This window comes from Cyprinus carpio, chromosome A6 (assembly GCF_018340385.1).
Source record: "Cyprinus carpio isolate SPL01 chromosome A6, ASM1834038v1, whole genome shotgun sequence".
NCBI classification, from domain to species: domain Eukaryota; kingdom Metazoa; phylum Chordata; class Actinopteri; order Cypriniformes; family Cyprinidae; genus Cyprinus; species Cyprinus carpio.
Window position 1 is genome coordinate 18,597,948 of NC_056577.1, and position 20,312 is coordinate 18,618,259.

Below are 20,312 nucleotides of genomic sequence, written 5' to 3' on the forward strand. Positions count from 1 at the left end.
CAGACTTTGTGAACATAAGGGACTTCTTTCAAAAACATTAAAATATAGACCCAAACTTTTGAATGGTAGTGTAAATCTACTATTATTGCATGTTGCATATTATTGATATTATTGAACTGATTGATCTTAAAGCTTTTGTGTATTTGAATGTTAGGGGTGTAACGGTACACAAACATGATGGTTCGGTATGCACCTTGTTTTTTTTTTTTTTTTTTTTTTTTTTTTTTAAATGACCGATCATTTTGCTAGATAAGACCTTTATTCCTTGTCTGGTATTGTGTAGAGCCCTTTGAGGCTGCACTGAAACTAATTTTGACCTTCAACCGTTTGGTAGCCGTTCAAGTCCACCTTTCATCAATAACCTTAATTTATTTTTGACTGAAGAAAGAAAGACGTAAACATCTTGGATGATATGGGGGTGAGTGAATTATCAGTAAATTTTCATTTGAAAGTGAACTAATCCTTTAATTCAGCGTAAGCGGCACAGCAAAAATAGACTCTGCGCCATAACGATTGTGGCACTGCCATTTCTGCTCTGCTCCTGATACGCGCTGCCGCGCCGGGGTGCTGTGTAACTCCTCTAACCTGTTAACATGTAGGCTATGGCAAGCCAAAAGAGTCAGAATAGATAAATCACATTTACATACAAAACAGCATTAGCGTGTCAAATACGCCATCCTGATAGCTGATGCCGTAAAAAAAAACTTGTTGACGGTAAAACACTGTATTTAAGTGCCTGTGAACCGATAGGAAATATTTATGTACAGAGTAACATAATATTTATTATATTTTCATCTCTACTATTCTATCAGAATACCTTTTTTGAAACCTTTATTTTAAAGGGTGTTAAACCTGGTTTTGTTCATACACAAATCAGTTAATCAAAAGAGTGCTACACTCCATATTCTACCCCACTTCAATCCTTAGGACTCAAAAGGGAATTTTAAGAACAGGTTTGGCTAATATTTGCTGGTTGTTTGTCACATCTTTGACACATGTATGAGGCAGCTGCTTGGTGTATTTAAAATCAGTCACTTACTGTATTTTTGGGTTATCAAGCTCTGTTATGTTATGAAATACTTGACAGTCAGAGATATTAACCAAACACTAATAAAATAGGTGAAATTGACTGTAAAGTTTTTGGCTGCAGGGGCTGGCTGAGATAGTTTAGAATGGAAATTAGAATATAATTTAATACTCAAACACTCAATATGAAGTCTTGATATTTATTATTGGTATCTGTCAGTATGGTTACATGCATTACTGAAGGCTATGACAGTGGTCTGGTCAATTAAGATTTAACCTATTATTAACCTTCATTAATTTCATGAATACATTTGATCATCTGTCTGGTCCTGACCTTTCCAGACTCTATAGCACTATCACTAACATTGTTTGCTCCAGAAATACACATAATGATATAACAAGTGGTATCAATATGGAAAACATGCTTATAGGTTCATACAAACACTACAGATAAATTAATCATTCAGTTTCAATAAGCATTCAGTATTATTAAGGCAAAAAATTGCCTTTGAAGCCAAATTATGGGAAGAACTTCCTCAGACTCCATGTGGAGAAAAAGAAAGAAGCAGAAGGCGCCACAACAGTCATGATGCAACAATACTGTGAGATTCCAGTCAGCAGCTGGGCAGTGAGATACACAGCCCTATCCGGCCCTATCCCTTCAATCCTGCTCTTCACCACCTGGCCTCTGTGTGTGTCTCAGTATGCGTGCAAGTCTTGTCACTAGGCTTCAGGCATAAAAGCATCCATCTAATTTCAATGGTTGATGAGTCAACCCATGAATCCCTAGTCAGAACGGCCTAGAGAGATAACTTTATCTGAGCTGGTGGGGGAGGTTTCCAGACCATCTGCTCTTGTACCCATGTGTCCTGGTGTACATGTGACCCGATCCTTTTTGATCGTTATCACATATGGAAGAAAATGCTAAATGCTGTATGAAATATGGGCACTGAGTTTATAAGACTGTCATATATAAACTGATTAATTAAATATCTGAAAAAGACCTGATTGTGAACTCTGAAACTGAAGGTTTCTGTCCTCACTAGTAGGTAAACGGTAATGTAAAGCACTATTAAAAAGTTTGAGATTAGTAAGATTTTTTAAATTGCTTTTGTTAAAAAAAAAAAAAAATCTGTTCAAATATATTTTAAAATGTAATTTATTCATGCAATGGTGGATTAGCAAAGCTGGATTTTCAGCAGCTATTACGCCTCAGTGTCACACGATCCTTCAGAAATAATTATAATATGCTGATTTGCTGCTCAAGAAGCATTCTTATTATTATCAGTGTTTAAAACAGTTGTGCTGCATCACATTTTTGTGGAAAATGGCAAATTCGGTTACACTTTTCTAAGGACCAATTCTCACTATTAACTAGCTGCTTATTAGCAAGTGTATTATTATATACTGGCTGTTTATTCATACTTTTAAATCATATATAAGTCACCTTATTCTGCATGAAAATATTTTAGATCCCTTAATCCAACCTCATACCTAAACTTAACCAACTACCTTACTATTAATAAGTAGGAAATTAGGAGTTTAGGGGAAACTCTTAATTAATAGTCCTATGTGTTCCCTATTCTAAAGCATTACCGCTAATTCTTTCAGAATTCTTTGATGAATAGAAAGTCCCCCACACCCACCACCACCACACACACACCACCACCAGGTATCTCTTTTGTAACATTGTAACACACACATATATGTATGTATTATATGCTGCAGGTTCACACTGTGGAAGGCTCCTTAAAACAATTGCCCCCTATGATGGCTGAAAGACTCTCCTGATGTGAAACTGAAACGTTATCCAGCCCAGACTGTTTTACACCTGCTCTCGTCAAAATAGCCATGTGGACTTCAGAGAGAAAGTGAGAGAATACCTCTTATTCATAAAGCTGCTCTGAGGGGAGCAGGTGCTGTCAAGGGGGAAACCGTTCAGCTACATGTGGGACTGTTGGTAAACACATTAAGGTGGGGGGAGTTTGGAACAGAAGTGGCTCAGATGTTTTCTTGACTGGGCATGAACAATTCCTCGCCATTAAAAGAAATTATTGAAAAATGCTACATGTGTTTAAACTCGGTCTCTCTTTTGTTGATATTAACCTTTTATGTTTTTGCTGTGTCCCTGTGTGCAATTTTAACATGTAGAAACAAATAAGTAACATTGAATTACCGTGTTGATGTTTGGAAACATCTTCAAACATCTTCCATGAAAAATGTTGCTGTAGTACTATATGTCTGAGGTTTCAGAGACCCCATAAATTTGACTAAATATGTAAATTTCAAAGACAAACAGACTTTCTGTGTCAATTTTGGTGAAAACCAGACAAACCATCTAGGACAAGTTCGAAAAAGAGTAGATTTTTATACATAACGTCAAATATTTAAGAACAGTTTAATTGACAGCAGCAGTGATTCCTAGAGGCAAAGTTGTTCAGAATGGGGATATCTAAAATGTGATATGGATATTGTGTGTAAGTGTGAAACATCATGTAATATAAAAGGTATAAAACACGATAATGCCACTTAGTGGCTAAGTTTTGTTCCGATCGGCCTCAGTTAACCTTGTCTAATAGGTGCTCAAATTGAACGACTGATGGCGGCAATGTTTTTCAAGCTATACCAATGCCCTCATAGATATTGGTACCTTGGACAATGACATTGCATGCCAAATTTCAAGTCAATCACACCCAACATGTGCATAGTTACAGCCATTTTTCATGTTTTCTTTCCTGTTATTGCGCCACCAACTGGTCAAGCTCCCCATATTTCGTCTTTTGACCAAATATTGAGCTCATTCATGTATGTGTTCCAAGTTTGGTGAAAATAGCTAATCCCATTCAAGAGTTATAGCCATTTTAGTAAAAGTGGCCCCACCAACTTGAACGTTTTTGCATCCTGTTCCGACCATCAATGGAACATGGTTTTGATAACTTTTGCTAATAAGACTCCAGAGAACTTTTCTGCACTGGTTTGGTTCTGATTGGGTGAAAAACCTAGGACTAGTTCGCAAAAGTATTTTTTACAAATAATTCAAAATGGTGGAAAAAAATTCAAGACGGAAATGAACATAAACAGAAAAGGTAGCTGGCCACACACTGAGTCCAATGAAGATTGAAGAGGTATAGAAAAACATAATTTATTTTATTAATTGCATATTGCAAAAAAAAGAGTTAAAAAACAGATGAGCAGACGTTGGATGGAAATTAAATCAGACTCTCCTAGAAATCATCTGACTTACAGTTTGGTCTGCACCATCAGTTTTACAGCAGAATAATAATATTAATAATAATAATCCTTACCAATTACAATAGGGTTTCTGCACCTCCCACTTGAACCTCTAAAGATAATTAGGGTGCAGACTTTGTATTTTTCTTGTTTATAATTACTATTATTTTTACACATACATCATTGAGGGTGCCAAACATAAAAACATAAAGTCAGTCTCAAGGGAAGATGAAGGATCATAATGTTCTTGTGTGATGGCTTCTGTGGCCTGTTTCAATAAATGCAGTTTTTCCTGGTTTGTGCACAAATGAAGAAATGTAGAGGACTGAGTAGAGTGTTTCCCTGTATGTGTTTGTGTTTGAAAGGAAGCCGAGGGGGATTGGAGAGTGAATCTAATGCTCTCTTCTCAGACGTGCCATATGGTGTTCGTTTGACAGTTGCATCTGCTACTGAGGAGTCTGTGGCTACTGGCTACTGAGTTCCTCAGGCTTTGTTTACACAAAAACAACAGCAAAATCAACCAGAAATCTTATTTCATCAGACGTATACTGTATTTTTCTGGATTTTACAAATATAGTCATATAGTTGCACTTTTGAAATGTTTTCATGTTTAAAATGTTTATACAATAATCTGCAAGTTTACATTATTATAATAACAGCATGATTAATTCATATACTCCTTCAGTACATTGTAAAGAAAATGAAATGGCCTTTTGTTTACTAAATACTGCATGATGAGGGTAAATATTGTCAGCAATAACGGAGAGCTGGAATCTGGTGCATCCTAAAGAGATTGTGTTTATGGTATAAACAAGCGCTGTTTATCTATTGAGTGCTGCAAACAGAGGAACTGGGTCCATAGAAAATTGGAATAGTTTTCTGCAACAGTGATATCATGGAATGTCTGACCCTCTGCTAGGCACAAGGGCCAGGCTTTGACACAGCTTCTTCCAACCCAGTTTTTAGATTGTTCCACTGTAACTCTGACAGTACAATTTGTTTGTGTGTGTGTGTGTGTGTGTGTGTGTGTGTGTGTGTGTGTGTGTGTGTGTGTGTGTGTGTGTGTGTGTGTGTGTGTGTGTGTGTGTGTGTGTGTGTGTGTGTGGGTGTACTTGTGTGTGTGTGTGTGTTAAGCATGCTAGAAATTGTCAGTTTAAAGATAGTTAAAAAGAAATAGTTGAGGGCAATTGAAATGTCCTGTGGTGTAACATTTTGCTGATGATTTTATATTTATTATGGGAAACACTTTGCAATAAGGTTCTATATGTTAATATTGGTTAATGCAACAGCCAACTTGAAATAACAATAAACAATACTTCTGCAGCATTTATTAATCTTAGTTAATGTTCCCACATACATGTAATCATTTCAGTTGTATAAATGAAAATAAGCCTAATGAACTGCCCATGTTGATGAACCTAATGAACAAGATTACATTTATTAACAAAATTGACCTAGATTAATAAATGCTGTAAAGAGTTGTTAATTGTTAATTCATAATACCTATAGGTCAACCTTATTCAAAGTGTTCCCTATAAGACTGATTTTCCTTATTTTAATTTATTTCAGTCATTTAAATAAACCTGAAATAAAATATAAATATTAGATGAAAACAAACAAAAATCAGAAGTGTTGCCTTTACATTTGTCTGAAATAAAATTATTTGAAGCACTAATTAAAACTGAAATAAAAGTAAATTAATGCTAAATAAAAATATAAAAACAAACAATAAAAAACAGCAAAACACATAAAATACTAAAACTTTAAAATTATAATGAAAACTAAAAATCAAAAACTAAAAGATAGTTCAAAATATTAATAAATAACATTATATTATATAAACAATACTACAATATCATTGCACAGGCCCATTTAAAATGAATTAGGAAAAAGGTAAAAATTCGGAGGGGGGAACTTGATATAAATTTTTAAACCACGTGTGAACTGCCCTTGAATTATTGTAATCCCATTATAATGGGACACATTAAGGAATTCCTGACACCGGTGTTCACTGAAATTGAAAATGAACAGTGATTCTAGTTTGTGAGTGTTTTCAGTGTAAATGTCAGGTTTGTGTTGTAGTCCAGTGCTCTAGGCACATGAACAGCCCTTTGTTCTTTGTGTGGACTCTTGATGTGCTGGCCAATGCTTTCATTGTGTTCTGTGAAGTAGAGAAGAAAATTGCAACTTCCTTTGAAGGCCACTGTCAGTGAGACATTTAACAAAAGCTCGAACGAGGGGTCAAAGAGCCGACATCCTGGGTCTCGACCCCCACTATTATTACACTGTATGCACACCTGGACACCTAAAAAAAAAAAAAAAAGGATTCTTTTCAAATTACTAATTATGGAACATTTAGTCATCAAATATACCAAAAAGATCCATTCCCTGATTTCTACAACATCAACAATACCTCACTTTGACAGAGAGCTCTGTCACTCCAACGGACAGGGGGAAGATTTAGATGACGCCCAGAGGGCTGAGACAAGAGCCCTCAGTATGCCTGGCCTCACCTGTCATAGATGATATTGCAGTGTTCATGGACAACTACACATTTTCGACATTAATTTTAAGATGTGAGCAGCTGTCCTTTGTGTGAGGAAAGGATTTTTTTAAAAGGGGTCGATGGGTCATTAGTGGACTACTTGGCCCTCAGGCCAGGATGGATTTGGTTAGTCAAATGAAAGGCCAAAAGGGCTGGTTGAAATATGGCTAAAGTAATGAGAGAGATAGAGATCACTGCCCCAGCAGCTGCACTCTGACACCAGAAGAACCCTGATAATGTGTGTTGGGTGATAGATATAGTTAACAAAAATGTCTTTACTGCTGTTTGTTGGTATAAGCCAGAAAATCTGGTCCTTAGGGGTACTTGGATTGAAATAAGATTTTTTTAAGTCTGACACATGATGATTTGGTGCTCTCAGAGACATTTCTTTTAATCAACAATATATATATATATATATATATATATATTATATATATATATATATATATATATATATATATATTTTGCAGGATTCTTTGATGAATAGATAGTTAAAATGAGCAGCATTTTATTGATTGATTGTTTGTTTGGAGAAAGTCTTTACTGGAGGAAACGTCATGGTGAGTTTTATTCCTAGTTTATGAGTTAACATTTCAGGTTTGGTGCCAATGAAGTGTTGCTTACCAACGTGATCTCATGAGAATTTGTATGTTTTTTTACGTAAGTGGTTCTACAAAACGTACACTTACTTACGTTTGCACACACAAAAAAACATACAATACTAAAGTATTAACAAAATCTAAACCTACATACTTACATCATTCTAATACTATTCATATCTTTTCATATTTGCTATAAAATGTATTTCAGTCTATTATGTTTCATATCTTTTCATATTTGCTATAAAATGGGTAGGTTAAGGGGTCTTAAACTGTGCAGAATTTATGTTGTAGACAAGTGTGGCTGTGGTCTGTAAATGTCAATTCTTTCATTACGACGTAAATGTCTTTCTGTTATTGTCTGCAAAATGTTACTGTGCAAAAAGTTGCTGTGAATTCAGGTATATCTGTTTAATATTTTAAAACAAAAATTAATAAATAAAAGAAGAACCTAGGACAGTTATGTAATCTCTACTACTGGTTCAAAGTCTAAAACACACACACACACACACACACACACACATTTAACAGACACAGAGAGCTACCATTGTCTTGCGTACATGCAAGAGCTCATGCATGTAGACGTGTTGTTTTAAAGGGAAAAGGCTAATTAAGTAGAAAACCCCTCCTCAAACCTCTTTTCCCACCCATAAAGGCCGCCACACTGGCCCCAATGCACATGCTAATGTGTGGAATGCGGCCATTTCCTCCTCCCTCTCTAGGAAGACACAAGAGAATCAATGGCGAGACAGTCTTCCCCCCTCTCCTTAACCTTCAGTCTTGTTCTTTCTAATGAAAAATGCCTCTCTAAATATAAAACATTCCATACTTTATGGTGGAAAATGTTTAAAGCCTAATTACATAATTAGACAAGAAACTGGCAGTTCACATTAAAAGCCCACAATGGCAGCTTTTCAATGGTGATTTGTTTCTGACAAGAAATAATACTAGAACAAGTATAAAAAATAAGCAAAAAGTAGAAAAGCATTTTCATTTTATAGCTGCACCAACAGGAACTAAATAATAATAAATAATAATAATGATAATAATAGGATGTTGATATCTAAATGAAATGGGTGGAGAGGCATATGTGAAGAATAGCATAATCTGCTGTTTTTATAACTGCCATGCAAATAAACTATTTTTACCATTCTAAATAAAAAGTGTGTTTATGTATTTGCATATTGCCATAAAAAGAAACAGATCGGTGGATGTGATATGAATGGAGTCCAACTGTCTACTCAACAAGTGTAGGCTTGATTTTTACACACAGCTGCCGCTCACAAAATGCAGGGACTTTCTAACTTTCCAGTGTGTCTTCTCCAGAGACAGGTGCTGGCGTATTCAACCATATATCTCAAAAATATATTTAGGACTGGTATCGGACTGTATATATTTAGGACTGTATATTTTAATAATAACATACAATGTTCATTCGTGTTACACAGTTTAAACTTAATTTTGAAACAAAATAAATGAGCGACAATTTAAATAAATTAAACAAGTAACGAATGGGATTTAAATAGTACTAATAAACCAAATATGTTTGAAATTTGTATATTTAAGTTACCAAAAACATTTATTATATGTAAAACCTCATACATTTTGATTAACTGAATCTTGCTTGTTCCACAGGGACGTAATTAAACAACCTTTTAAACTGATTAAATGTAATTGTTTTCACAATTAAACACATTAATGCTGATTCTATGTTTGTTTTTAATCTATTTTATTATTGAAAAAATGTAGATGATAGTAAATTATTTGTTTTTATACACGAATAGCCGTACAAATAAACTATTTTGTAATAATAGAGTTAAAAACAAAATAGAAATTAAAAAAAAATCACTATGGGTTAATGTGTTCTCCTCCACTTTAATACCTATAAGCTGTATCTGTATTCAAACTGAATGTTCCCCAAATAGAATTGCAAATGCACGATAATAAACTGGCTTAGTAGTTGTTAGTATTTTGCCACTACTCGCACACAAACTTTAAAACTTTCTTTTACCAACGGATCAATTATATCTGTTTGTACACCAAAATTGGAGCTACAATTAATAAGTTGCCTGTCAATATCTGTTGTAGACCAGAAATGTGCTATGATTAATAAAATGTGTGGTTGTGTGGTGCGTGATAAAACGAGGGCTGTGCGTTGTTGTTTGAGATGGGTGTCCGGCGTGTGTGTTTGTGAATAGAGTGTTTGTGTAAAGTGTGTAAGGGGAGGTGTAGGGTATATGAGCAGATGGTAGACCTCTCCCCTGCATGTCCTGCTTCAGACAGAACAATACAATCTCTCTTTACATGGAGGCATTAGGTTAAGGGGTGGAAGAGGATGTGTCACCATGGACAGCTGGTTGGCAAGCATGCCTCAAACGCACATACACACACCTCCTCCCATCACCCCGCCACAGACCACCACTCAGCAGTTAACTGGCACGGGCCCACAGCTAAACATCAAGCGGCCCAGAGCAAACAAAAGACCTTCAGATCAGGTCTCTAATGGCTCATGGATCTATATTTCTCTTATACATTTTCGTCTGATATCGTTCTCCGCTTGTCCTCATATAATTTTTTGCACATATACTTTAGCATAACAATTCTCATAAAAAGCATAGGTGTGTCTTAGAAGAATAGTTCGCCCAAAAATGAAAAACTCACCCTCATGTTGCTCCAGACCTGTATGACTTTCTTCTTCAAAAAGAGAATCGCCTCAGTCACCATTCACTTTCTTTAAATCTTTTTCCATACATTGCAAGGGAATGTGGGTGACTGAGGTTGCAGTCTGCCTAACAACTTTTGTGTTCTGTAGAAGAAAGTCATGCTTAAATCAACATGAGGCTGAATAAATTATGAATTAATACTTCCTATATTGTTTATGCCTGATTTGAAAGTCTTTTTTTAAAGAGAACTATACATTTAAGACTTGCAAATAACTATAGAAAGTAACACATTCATAAAAGTACAAATTCTCATAATATTTTGAGTAGCCTATGTAAATCATGCATTTATAAGTAGGCCCAATGATGCGCACTGGAACTTCAAAAAGAAAGTGTAGTAAATCAAACCAACAAAGGTTTACAGATCTCTGCGACTTTTACTGCATTCCTCTCACCGTTACAAAACAAAAACGCCTTCAAGAAGCAGGACAAATGCGCACGGGGTGAGAGTGAATGCAGTTCCGCTTGTCTCCCCCTTCAGCAGCGCGCTCCGCTTGGAGGCGAGCGGTTCGCCCTGCGCTCCCCGAGAGGAGGCGGGGCGAGCGACAAGCGGAACTGCTTTTGATCCCCGAGGGACTCGCAGCCTTCACATTCCGCGCATTCCAGAGGCCGTGAACAATCGGAGCTCGGTCATTTATTAGCAGAGCCCCTCCCCTCCTGAGCTCAGTCTGCTGGAGAAGCTCTCCAGACGCGCACGCAGCTCAAACATACGCATGGAAATAAAAGCCGTACTCATCGAATTTCCTTAAGGATTATATCGTTTACCAAGATATACGAGTACAGAAAGACGTCCGTAACTTTAATTCGTTATGCGATTGTGACTTGGTGAGTTTTTAAAGCATTTTACAGTAGCTTGTTGTAAACTGCCCTTTTTTATGGCAAATTGCAAAGTTTCTGTCAGTGGACGATGCTTGTATACAATGTGTTTTAACGTTAATTTTTATAGACGTGTAAGTTAAGATTTTATGAATTTCTTTGTGGACCATATGCTGTAAATCAAAAGTTTTGACTCGTAGAACACATGAATGTAAATGTTTTTGTGAAATATATAACATCTGTGGTGCTATTCAGGTTAAACTACAATTAAAGGAGATAAACTAGTCAAGTTTTATAGTACCCCCTTGTTTATTATAATGCTCCTTTGGCATATTTAAATATATTACTACAGTTGTGATCGTAAACAAAGATGAGACACTAGATAGGAATTTGTCTTTGTAGCAGGAAAATATTTTTTCGCAATTTTGGAAAATTATTGGATCCTACCCAATTTTCGTTAACCCTTAATTCTGATCACGATTTATAAACTTAAGAGGAAACCCTGTGCATGATGGGGGTTGTAGGATGGTGCCAGTGGTATTTTGGGTAAACGTGGTGTTGCTATGGGTAAAGGCAGTCAGCCTAGAAGCATGTGGAGTGAGGCACCACTCACTGGTGTTTGCTGCTGTAGAGTTTTACAATATGCAGAATAGATGAGCAATAGCAAGGATTTGTATTTAAAATTGAATACACACACACACACACTCATTTATACATGCATACATGTTTGTTTGTTTATTTATTTATTTATTATATATTTTTTGTTTTGTTTTACATCAGGTTTGCAGTCTAGTCCAAATATCTCTCTTTACACACTATTATTGATTGCTGTCTGCACAACAAAGACTGAAATGAGAACGGCAGAGGATTCGTCAGGCACGGTGCTGCACCGACTGATTCAAGAGCAGCTCCGTTATGGGAACCCTACTGATCCTACTCTGTTGGCCATCCAGCAGCAAGCTCTGCGTGGAGGCAGCAGTGGTGGAGGCGCAGGAACCCCTCGTTCGTCCCTGGAAAGCCTAACGCAAGAGGATCACTTCTCCCCCAGTTCGACCCGGCAGGAGCCCCAGGGCCAAGAGCACCAGGTGGACTACCAGCATTCAGAGAGTCCCATCTGCCAAATGTATCAGCTCCACACAGAGGAGCTGCCTACTTATGAGGAAGCAAAGGCTCACTCCCAGTACCTGGCCTACCAGAGAAACCTGGAGACCCCTGGTGTGGATGGAGGAGCCGAGCAGGAAGAGAGAGTGTGGTACATGAAGGGGGAACATGCTCGCTCGCTTCAGCGAACACCTCATGCAGCTCTCGCTGGAGAGGAACTGTGCCCATGACAATATTCCCATGAGCTCATCGCATAGCTACCCCCAGCTTTCCAATAACCACTCTGGTCCTGTTGTGAATGAGAGGTCAATTCATGAGCAAGACCAACGCGGTCCACCCCCGGAGTACCCCTTCATGGTCAGATCCCCTGGATATATGCTTAGTCATTCACAGGAACATGGGCACTATTACAAAGAGCCTCCCCCTGCTTTCCACTCACAGCATCACCGGTACATTCAACTGGTATTTTGCTAATTTATATAACATATAGGTACATTGAGGGTGCTTTGGCATACTAATGGTTTATATTTATCTCTATCAGGTTATTTCCAACCCAGGCGCAAGTACCTTGCCATAGCGGCCTGCCCTCGTTAACCCCTGCTGGTCAGGATGTCATTGTTGGAGGATACAGCATCACGGTGAACAACTGCCAAATAGAGCAGCTCATTAAAGAGAACGAGAGACTGAGAGGAGAAGTAGAGAGCTACAGCGAGAAGGCAGCAAGACTTCAGAAGGTAAGAGAGGACTCTTTGTTCCTTCTTAGAAATCTCCCAGAACTGTTGTATTCTTGGTGATGACCCCACATTTTGCCCATGGATGCCAAAGAAGCAGCTGTGGCCTTTGATTTTTGATCTCAAAAATGACCTACAAAGGGTGTGGAAAAAAAGAAATCATTGTGTACTGGTGTCTTCTAGCCACCACATTCTAAGGAGTTTAGCCCTCTTGCTGTGTAGGAATGCATGCAAGGGAAAGGATCACAAGGATTTCTATTTAATTTGAAAAGCACTCATTCCTAGTGACTGAGTTACATTTCCCAGTAATTCAATTAGCATGTGAAACAACATTGAATTTACCAATTCCTGCAATGCCAAGCATTTTTTTTTTTGTAACGTGATAATGATAATGTTATCACTTTAAATACCAGAGTTTCATGCCAGAATAAGGGGGAGGGGGGAGTATTTTGTTTGTGCATTTGCTTTGCAAAGATTTATTGGGCCTTGCATATATCGTTCAGTCATTTCAGTTTAGATTCTACATAGTTCTTGCAATCAGAACAACTGTATTATTAAAATAATGCCGTACTAGAACAGATCATGGATCATGAAGAGATCAAGTCGCCTCCATACATAGCGATAAATTGTAAATCTGAAAACTCAAAAGTGAGGAGCCCTCCCTGGGTTGTTCTGTGGCCCTCTTTTATTAGGATTCCAATGGGATGCCAATAGGAGCAGATGCCTTCGCTCATCCCAGTGTCTGCAAATTAAGAAGGGACTTTTGCATAGCCCACAGCTGACAGACTGGGCTGTGAAGAGCAGCAACCAGACCCCACAGCTGTGGATTACCTGACTGAAATGGCCCCTTTCACTTTCACTCTTGAAACAGAATCCCACATAGCACCCAGGGCATTGCTTAAGAGAACACATTAATTTTCATATTGGTAGATTTTAAGATTAAAAATTTGAACTGTGATTTAAAGAAATCAGAGATATTTTTCTCATCTTAGTGTTCTGTAATGACAGTTTTAAACCTTTGATTCGTTCGTTTTGGAAAAATATTTTCTTTCTTGAGCCATTTTCTGCGTCACAAATGCTATGTAGGTGGATATAGTGTGAAGTACTGTTCTTGCCTCTGTAAATGGTATACCTTCAACACACACTTTTTTCTTTGTTCCCCACGTTTGCCTTTGGCATCCTGCCCTGTGGGGAGATGAATGTGCAGACACCTGGGACTCATAAGTGTTCTTTTTGGAATGTTGATTCAATTCCCAATCCCTGAAGAGCTATGTGAGGGTGATTCACTTGTGGGCAAGCACCACGAAGAGCTCAGCCAAGCACATTCCTTCCCTCTTTTCCTTTCTTTCCCCGAACTGATTTTGTCTATCTGTCATTCTTGCTCTCTGATCCTTGTCTCATTATGTTTAGGTGTAAGAAACAGAGTGTAGTTGACCCAAAAATGGAATTTATACTAACCCTAACCTAACCATTCAAAGGAACGCAAAAGGAGATACTTAGCATAACGCCCAAAACTGTACTTTTCCCTACTGTGAAAGTAAATGGGAACCAGGAACTGATGAGTTCCTATGGGTTAAAGAGTAACGGTGGATATTAAAATGTCTTTCTCCTCTCTTTCAGCTTGAACAGGAGATTCAGAGGATATCGGAGGTTTATGAGACTCTTATGAAGGGATCTGCAAAGAGAGAAGCCCTTGAGAAAACCATGAGGAACAAGCTTGAGAGTGAGATCAAGCGACTTCATGACTTCAACAGAGATCTCAGGGGTAAGATGGTTCACATAGCTGAGTAATTGTCTTAAATATGAGCTACATGTTTAGGTATGAGGCTATAAATACTAATTGTTGACTCCCACATTAGACCGCCTGGAAACAGCCAACAAACAGAGAGCAGTCATGGAAGTTGAAGACAAGAGTCGGCATGCCTTCGCTAAACTGGTTGAGCAAAGTAAAAAATTCCCCTTTGCGTCTTTATAAATTCTTTCTCCCAATGTGCGGTCAACCATACAAGCAGCCCCAGCTGTTCCCAATGAGTTGTATGTTATTGTTGTAGGCATAACTATTCATTCCTCTAACAATAATGCAACAAATTGTGCCATTAGGTTTCAGTGAATAGCTGGTTAGGTACACTCTGTATTCTTCATCTCAGATAGTTGCTTTTGGAATTTGACCACCAACCATTATTAACGCTGTAAGTAAATGAGACCTGGATTCCTGAAATATTTTTAGGTATTTTGGGAAAAATTCATCCTCCTGGAATGCTTTTCCAACTGCCCCCACCATTATTTCAGCTTCTGAGGCCCTAAGCAACCCCTTGTAATGTCCTATGCACTGGCTTTCTCCATTTTTGGGTCATATTAGTTGCTAAAGAATTTTAGAGATGTGGTAGGGTAAATTGGATTTGTTTTGCTAATCCTAATAGGGATTGTTCAGTGTTCAGCATTTGATTTAACCCTTTTGGAATGGTCTTTTTTTCTGTTCCCTAAGGATGGAAGTATGAAGTGATCCTTCATATTTGCGTAATAAAAAATTAGTTTACCCCCAAGTCCGATACAGAAGAGCTTTGTGCAAATGTTTGAATGTTTAAAATTTCCTTGTGAGCCAACACACAGTTCCACAGAAGCATATCCAAGCCAACAATTCAAACACCTCTGAAGACTTGTAACGATGTATAGGTTAACATTACACTTTATGACCTTGTGGGGGGTATTTGCTTACATGTTTACTGCCTGGCTCAGATGCATTCCAGAGATCCAGTTGGTACAAAGACGTGCCTGTGGTGCGTAAGTGGATAAGAGGAAGTCTGCATTCCATCCAAAGGCATTTGTTTTGGGTTGTATAATCAGAGTAGGAGTGAAATGGAAGACTGATTGCTGTATAAGTTGTTTTCTATCTCTCAACGCATTCAAAGTGACCCAAAATTTAGTGAACTGGACTTTAGTATATCCCTTTTCAGTGTGCCAAGTCATCTTAGAGCTTTTGAGGAATTCAGCATCCCAAATGAGAATTCATTGAATCGCTTTTGTGATCGGGGAATTCTAAAACAGTCTGCGGTGTAGGTCAAAGGTTACTCGGAAACTCGGCCACTCCCCTGCAAACCCAGACAGATATGTGTAAATCAAGCATGCCTCTTTTGTTCCAGACTCTTGTGGGAAGCTTATCCCCTGAGAATTTGTTAAAATGAGACTACAGCCCAGGAATGCTCTGGACACACCCCAGTCCTACAGCACGGTCATTCATTTTGTGGCCCTGTGTAACAACTAAGCATTATGACAGAACAGAAAGCATTGCTTGTACCCTATGTAGTAAGTTGTCGTGGTATATTGTTCTCACAATGTTTTTTCTCTCTTTCTCCCCATAGATGAAGATCACCTTCGTGAGCGGGAACTTCTGGAAAAAGAGTTTTGCAGCATCTGCGAGTCTCAGGAGAAGAATGGAAGAGGCGGCGAGAAGCGTTGGAGCAAGCGCTTATGTCCGCTCAGACACGAAATAGGCAGCTGGAAGAAGAGTTTTTCGCAGGAAAAGAGCTTATGTGGAAGAAGGTAGAGAGAATGCAGAGTGCCCTTGCACAGTTGCAGGCGGCATGTGAGAAGAGGGAGGATCTGGAGTTACGACTGCGGACCAGACTGGAGCAGGAGCTCAAGAGCCTGAGAAGACAGCAGGTAAAAAAACAGACAGCTCTTCTGTGCACCCAACTGATGAGAAAAATTAGTGTTTTGGGCTTGACAAGTAAACCTTTTCTTTTCTCTTTTAGTGGCAGTCCTCAAGCCCAGCAAACGAGTCCTGGGTCCTACTCGGACCTTAACATGTCATCTCTGCATCAGCAGCTGAGGGAGAGAGAGGAGCAGGTTCTGGCCCTGGAGGCTGACATAACCCGCTGGGAGCAAAAGTATCTTGAGGAGAGCACGATGCGTCAGTTTGCCATGGATGCCGCTGCTACTGCTGCAGCTCAGAGGTAAGTCGAAACAGAAGTGATAGAAGCCTTGCCTAAAAGGACAGGAAATGGGAATTTGACAAAGCTTGTATACTCTTTATAACTGTAATGCTCTTTTCAGGGATACAACGATCATCAACCATTCACCTCGCCATTCACCCAATAGTAGCTTCAATGAGGACCTGCTGTCCCCCAACCACAGGCATCAGGAGATGGAAAATCGGTATGTTGAAGTTGAAAGTCATTCAAATTTCGTTTTTTGTTCAATTCTATCCATGTGCTGTATCTCAAAGTAGTCTGTTTTTATCAGGATTCGGGTGCTTTATGCTCAACTTTTGGAGAAGGATGCCATTATAAAGGTCATGCAGAGCAGCGGTCACGGCAAGGCCGAGAGCAAGGCCGACCTGAGTCGCAAGGCCTACGACCTGCTCAATCTGTTCCCTCCATCAACATGGTTGCCACAGCTAGCACCACCCAAAACCAAAGGTAGGCATAGTAGCCATAGTCAGCGGTTTCCAATCCTGCCTCTGAAAAGACACCTTCCTGCAGAGTTTTAGCTCCGACATAGCTGCCTGGAAGTGGTAGTTCAATCCTGAAAAATACCTTGATTAGATGGTTCAAGTGTCTTTAATTAGGGTTGTAGCTAAAATCTGCAGGACATTGACCCTCCAGGAGCAGGACTGAACACCCCTGGTGTATGCCTGTAACATATCTGAAAAAAAAAAGACATATACTTTCAACTGGACAACTGGCAGCTCCTTTACTTAGCATCTATGTAATGTCGCCAAGAAAGAATGTGCCAACCAAGTGCGGCGACTAGCCAGCATTCCCAAAATAGTCTACATCTTGTGAAACGGAATGCATTTCTCTGTTCTCTAGAATAGATCCTCCAGAACAGTAAAGGGAGTTTACAGGATGGCAAATGTTTGTGTGGTGGTATGCCTATGTTGGAACCGGTAGTTAAACTGCTTCCTTTTCCGTCTGCCATTTTTAGGGAAGAGTCTCTCAGATGACCAGACGGCCGCCGCATCGTTGCCCCATGCTCTCACCAAAACCCAGTGTCGAGACAGCAGCACCCAGTGTGAAGAGTCCAATCCTAAAACAGAACCTGCTCCAGAACCTTCCACTTGCTCCCCCAGTTCTGGTGTGTAAACTTGTACATAAACCCATCTTCACTTGTGTCACTTACTATATTTATTTGGTATTTCTGGAGCAGTTTGATAAGTTTTGTTGATTGACATATGATGTGGCAAATCTAATATGTAGTATCAGGTGACAAAGACGATGCTTAACGGTTAGAACTTCTGTAATAGTGGTGCATACTTGCTCTTTTGAACCAGAGTGGTTAAAGAGTAACCTGAGCACCATGTCAAAGCAGCGATTGGGGAGTGAACACAAATAAAATATAGTCAGAGTTTTGTAAAACTTTCTGCATTATTTGCTCTTCAGGGCATTAGCCGACAAACTGAAGATCTTGTATTTCGTTACAGATTCCCACTCCTCTCAACACAACTCAGATCAGCAGCGCTGTTGAAAACGACATGGTGGAGATTCTCATCTGAGATGAGCAATGTTCAGCTTGATGCTGGTCTTATGCACAAAAGATTTTCTCCTTGGGGCTCCATCTGAGGACCAACCATATCAAGAGAAGCTGTGCTTGCTTTGAGAAGGAGCTCACCATTGAAGCTGGTCAGTTTTGTATCAGACAGAGAGAAGAACGGATAGTGGGAGTAACCATAAACTGATCCTCTGTGAAGGAGAGCTGAGCTCTCTTGACAGTTCCTGTACAAGTTAAATGACAGTGTTTCATCTCAGCTGGTGACTCTCAAACCTGGACTGTGAGATCTATGGTCTGAATGTGAGGTACATGGACAGTCCTCTACAGAGCTCCAAAAAGCTTCTTAAGTGCTTATATACACATTGTATATGTTGATGTTCTTTTGTATTTATGAGTATTGCTGCTGACTGTGTGACAGAATGGAGAAATAGGAAGAAATATCCCACTGTTGTGAAAACTTTTGTTTTTTGCATTTGCTTTCCTTTAAGGAACAAAACTAGTGTGCAGTGTTTTTTTTTTTTAAAACCAACTAAGTATACCAACCCATGTAAGACTATATCCCACATTCCATAGATAAATGCACAGACAAATATATCTCTAACTTTACGTGCTCCATGTATAGTAGATGTACCATCGCAACTGCTTCATTCTTAAATATCAAGAAAAAATAGTTTGGATTGTAGGAGACCAAACACAGTTTGAACCTGGAGGCCTGGGATTAGACAATTTACCCAGAATAGTTGGGTAAATACCTTCACTAGCACTCCCTTCGACTAAATTATCATTACAGTTGCCGTTTCTTACTATAACTGACTGACAGCGGGTGCTTCTGGCTCCCTGATTTAAATAGAGGAATGGGAAGCCTCTTTTAGTGACACTTAGGGCAAATGTTACCCTTAGGAGGGACGGAGCTGATATTTCAGATGCCATATTATTATTATTTTGTGCGCAGAACTGCAACCATCATGCTTACCACTCCCTTGCAGACAAGCTGGAGCTAATCTTCCCACATTCCTCCATGGCGGAATGCCCCTGCTCGGAGGAAAAAGGCTATCTGCAGTCTGACCTTTGGCCTTATTCAAAACGGCTAGCATTTAGACTACCATCCTTTTTTGGATCCATTTATTTCCATAGTGCTGCAGTAGCTGGTTCTGCTGTAAGCATGCTATGCTAGTTTGATTATGTGACTCAGTGTAGCAACTGTGACTATCCTTGATTTCGGAGACAGAGACTTTTCTGCCTGTTCTCAATCAAGACTACACTTGCGTTATGGTGGGATAATGGTATAAACACTTACCATGAAAACAAACAGTCTTATATATGTGGGTAATAAGTATCATACCATGTTAATTTAACCTTTCTCACTATCATTAAATGCTACTTTGATTTTCCTGTTGGCTCTGATACAAAGCACTTGCTGGTCAGTGCTTTGTAGTGGATTCATGCTTGTTTTGTTCATTACTTTTGACTGTTTACAGAAAGGGCTTTTTTTGAAATGAGAGAATTTAATATATTTTGTATATTTTTTACTTTTTGGTATTTAGTAATGTGAACATGCCAAAGATTTGCATTACAATTAAATTATATAATAAAAGTATGAGCATTAGCAACGTGAAATGTAGATACGCAGTTCAAACTGGTTGACCCATATTTGGATGTTGCTGTGAACTTCAAGAATGGGCAATTGTTTTGTATGTCATTAACATTTCAGTAATTTGAATAAAACTTTAATATATATCTTTACAAAGACAGTGTGTTGGCTGGTTTGTGTCTTAACTGAAAATACAGATGCTTTTAGAGGGAGGTATGAGCAGTGTGTCCTACTGAGATGTATTACATGTGCAAGTCTGTGCAAACTGCTCTTATCTGTGTCCCTTCTTTGGCATGAATGACATCTTTCTTTCAGAGCACAAGGAAGCTTTATTCACAACAGCAAAACAATTCTGCCACCTGCCTTAGTGTTGGCAAGCAGTCTTCATAAAGAGAGAGAACTCTGCTCTCAAAGCCACAAAAAGATCATTCCTCACATCATCTGTGCAAATGTTAAAATGGA

General features: G+C 38.7%; 1 pseudogene; it reads left to right on the forward strand.

Moving 5' to 3' along the window:
- Positions 1-10,581: 10,581 nt before the first annotated feature.
- LOC109091791 lies at positions 10,582-18,524 on the forward strand (annotated as a pseudogene).
- The last annotated feature ends 1,788 nt before the right edge of the window (positions 18,525-20,312 follow it).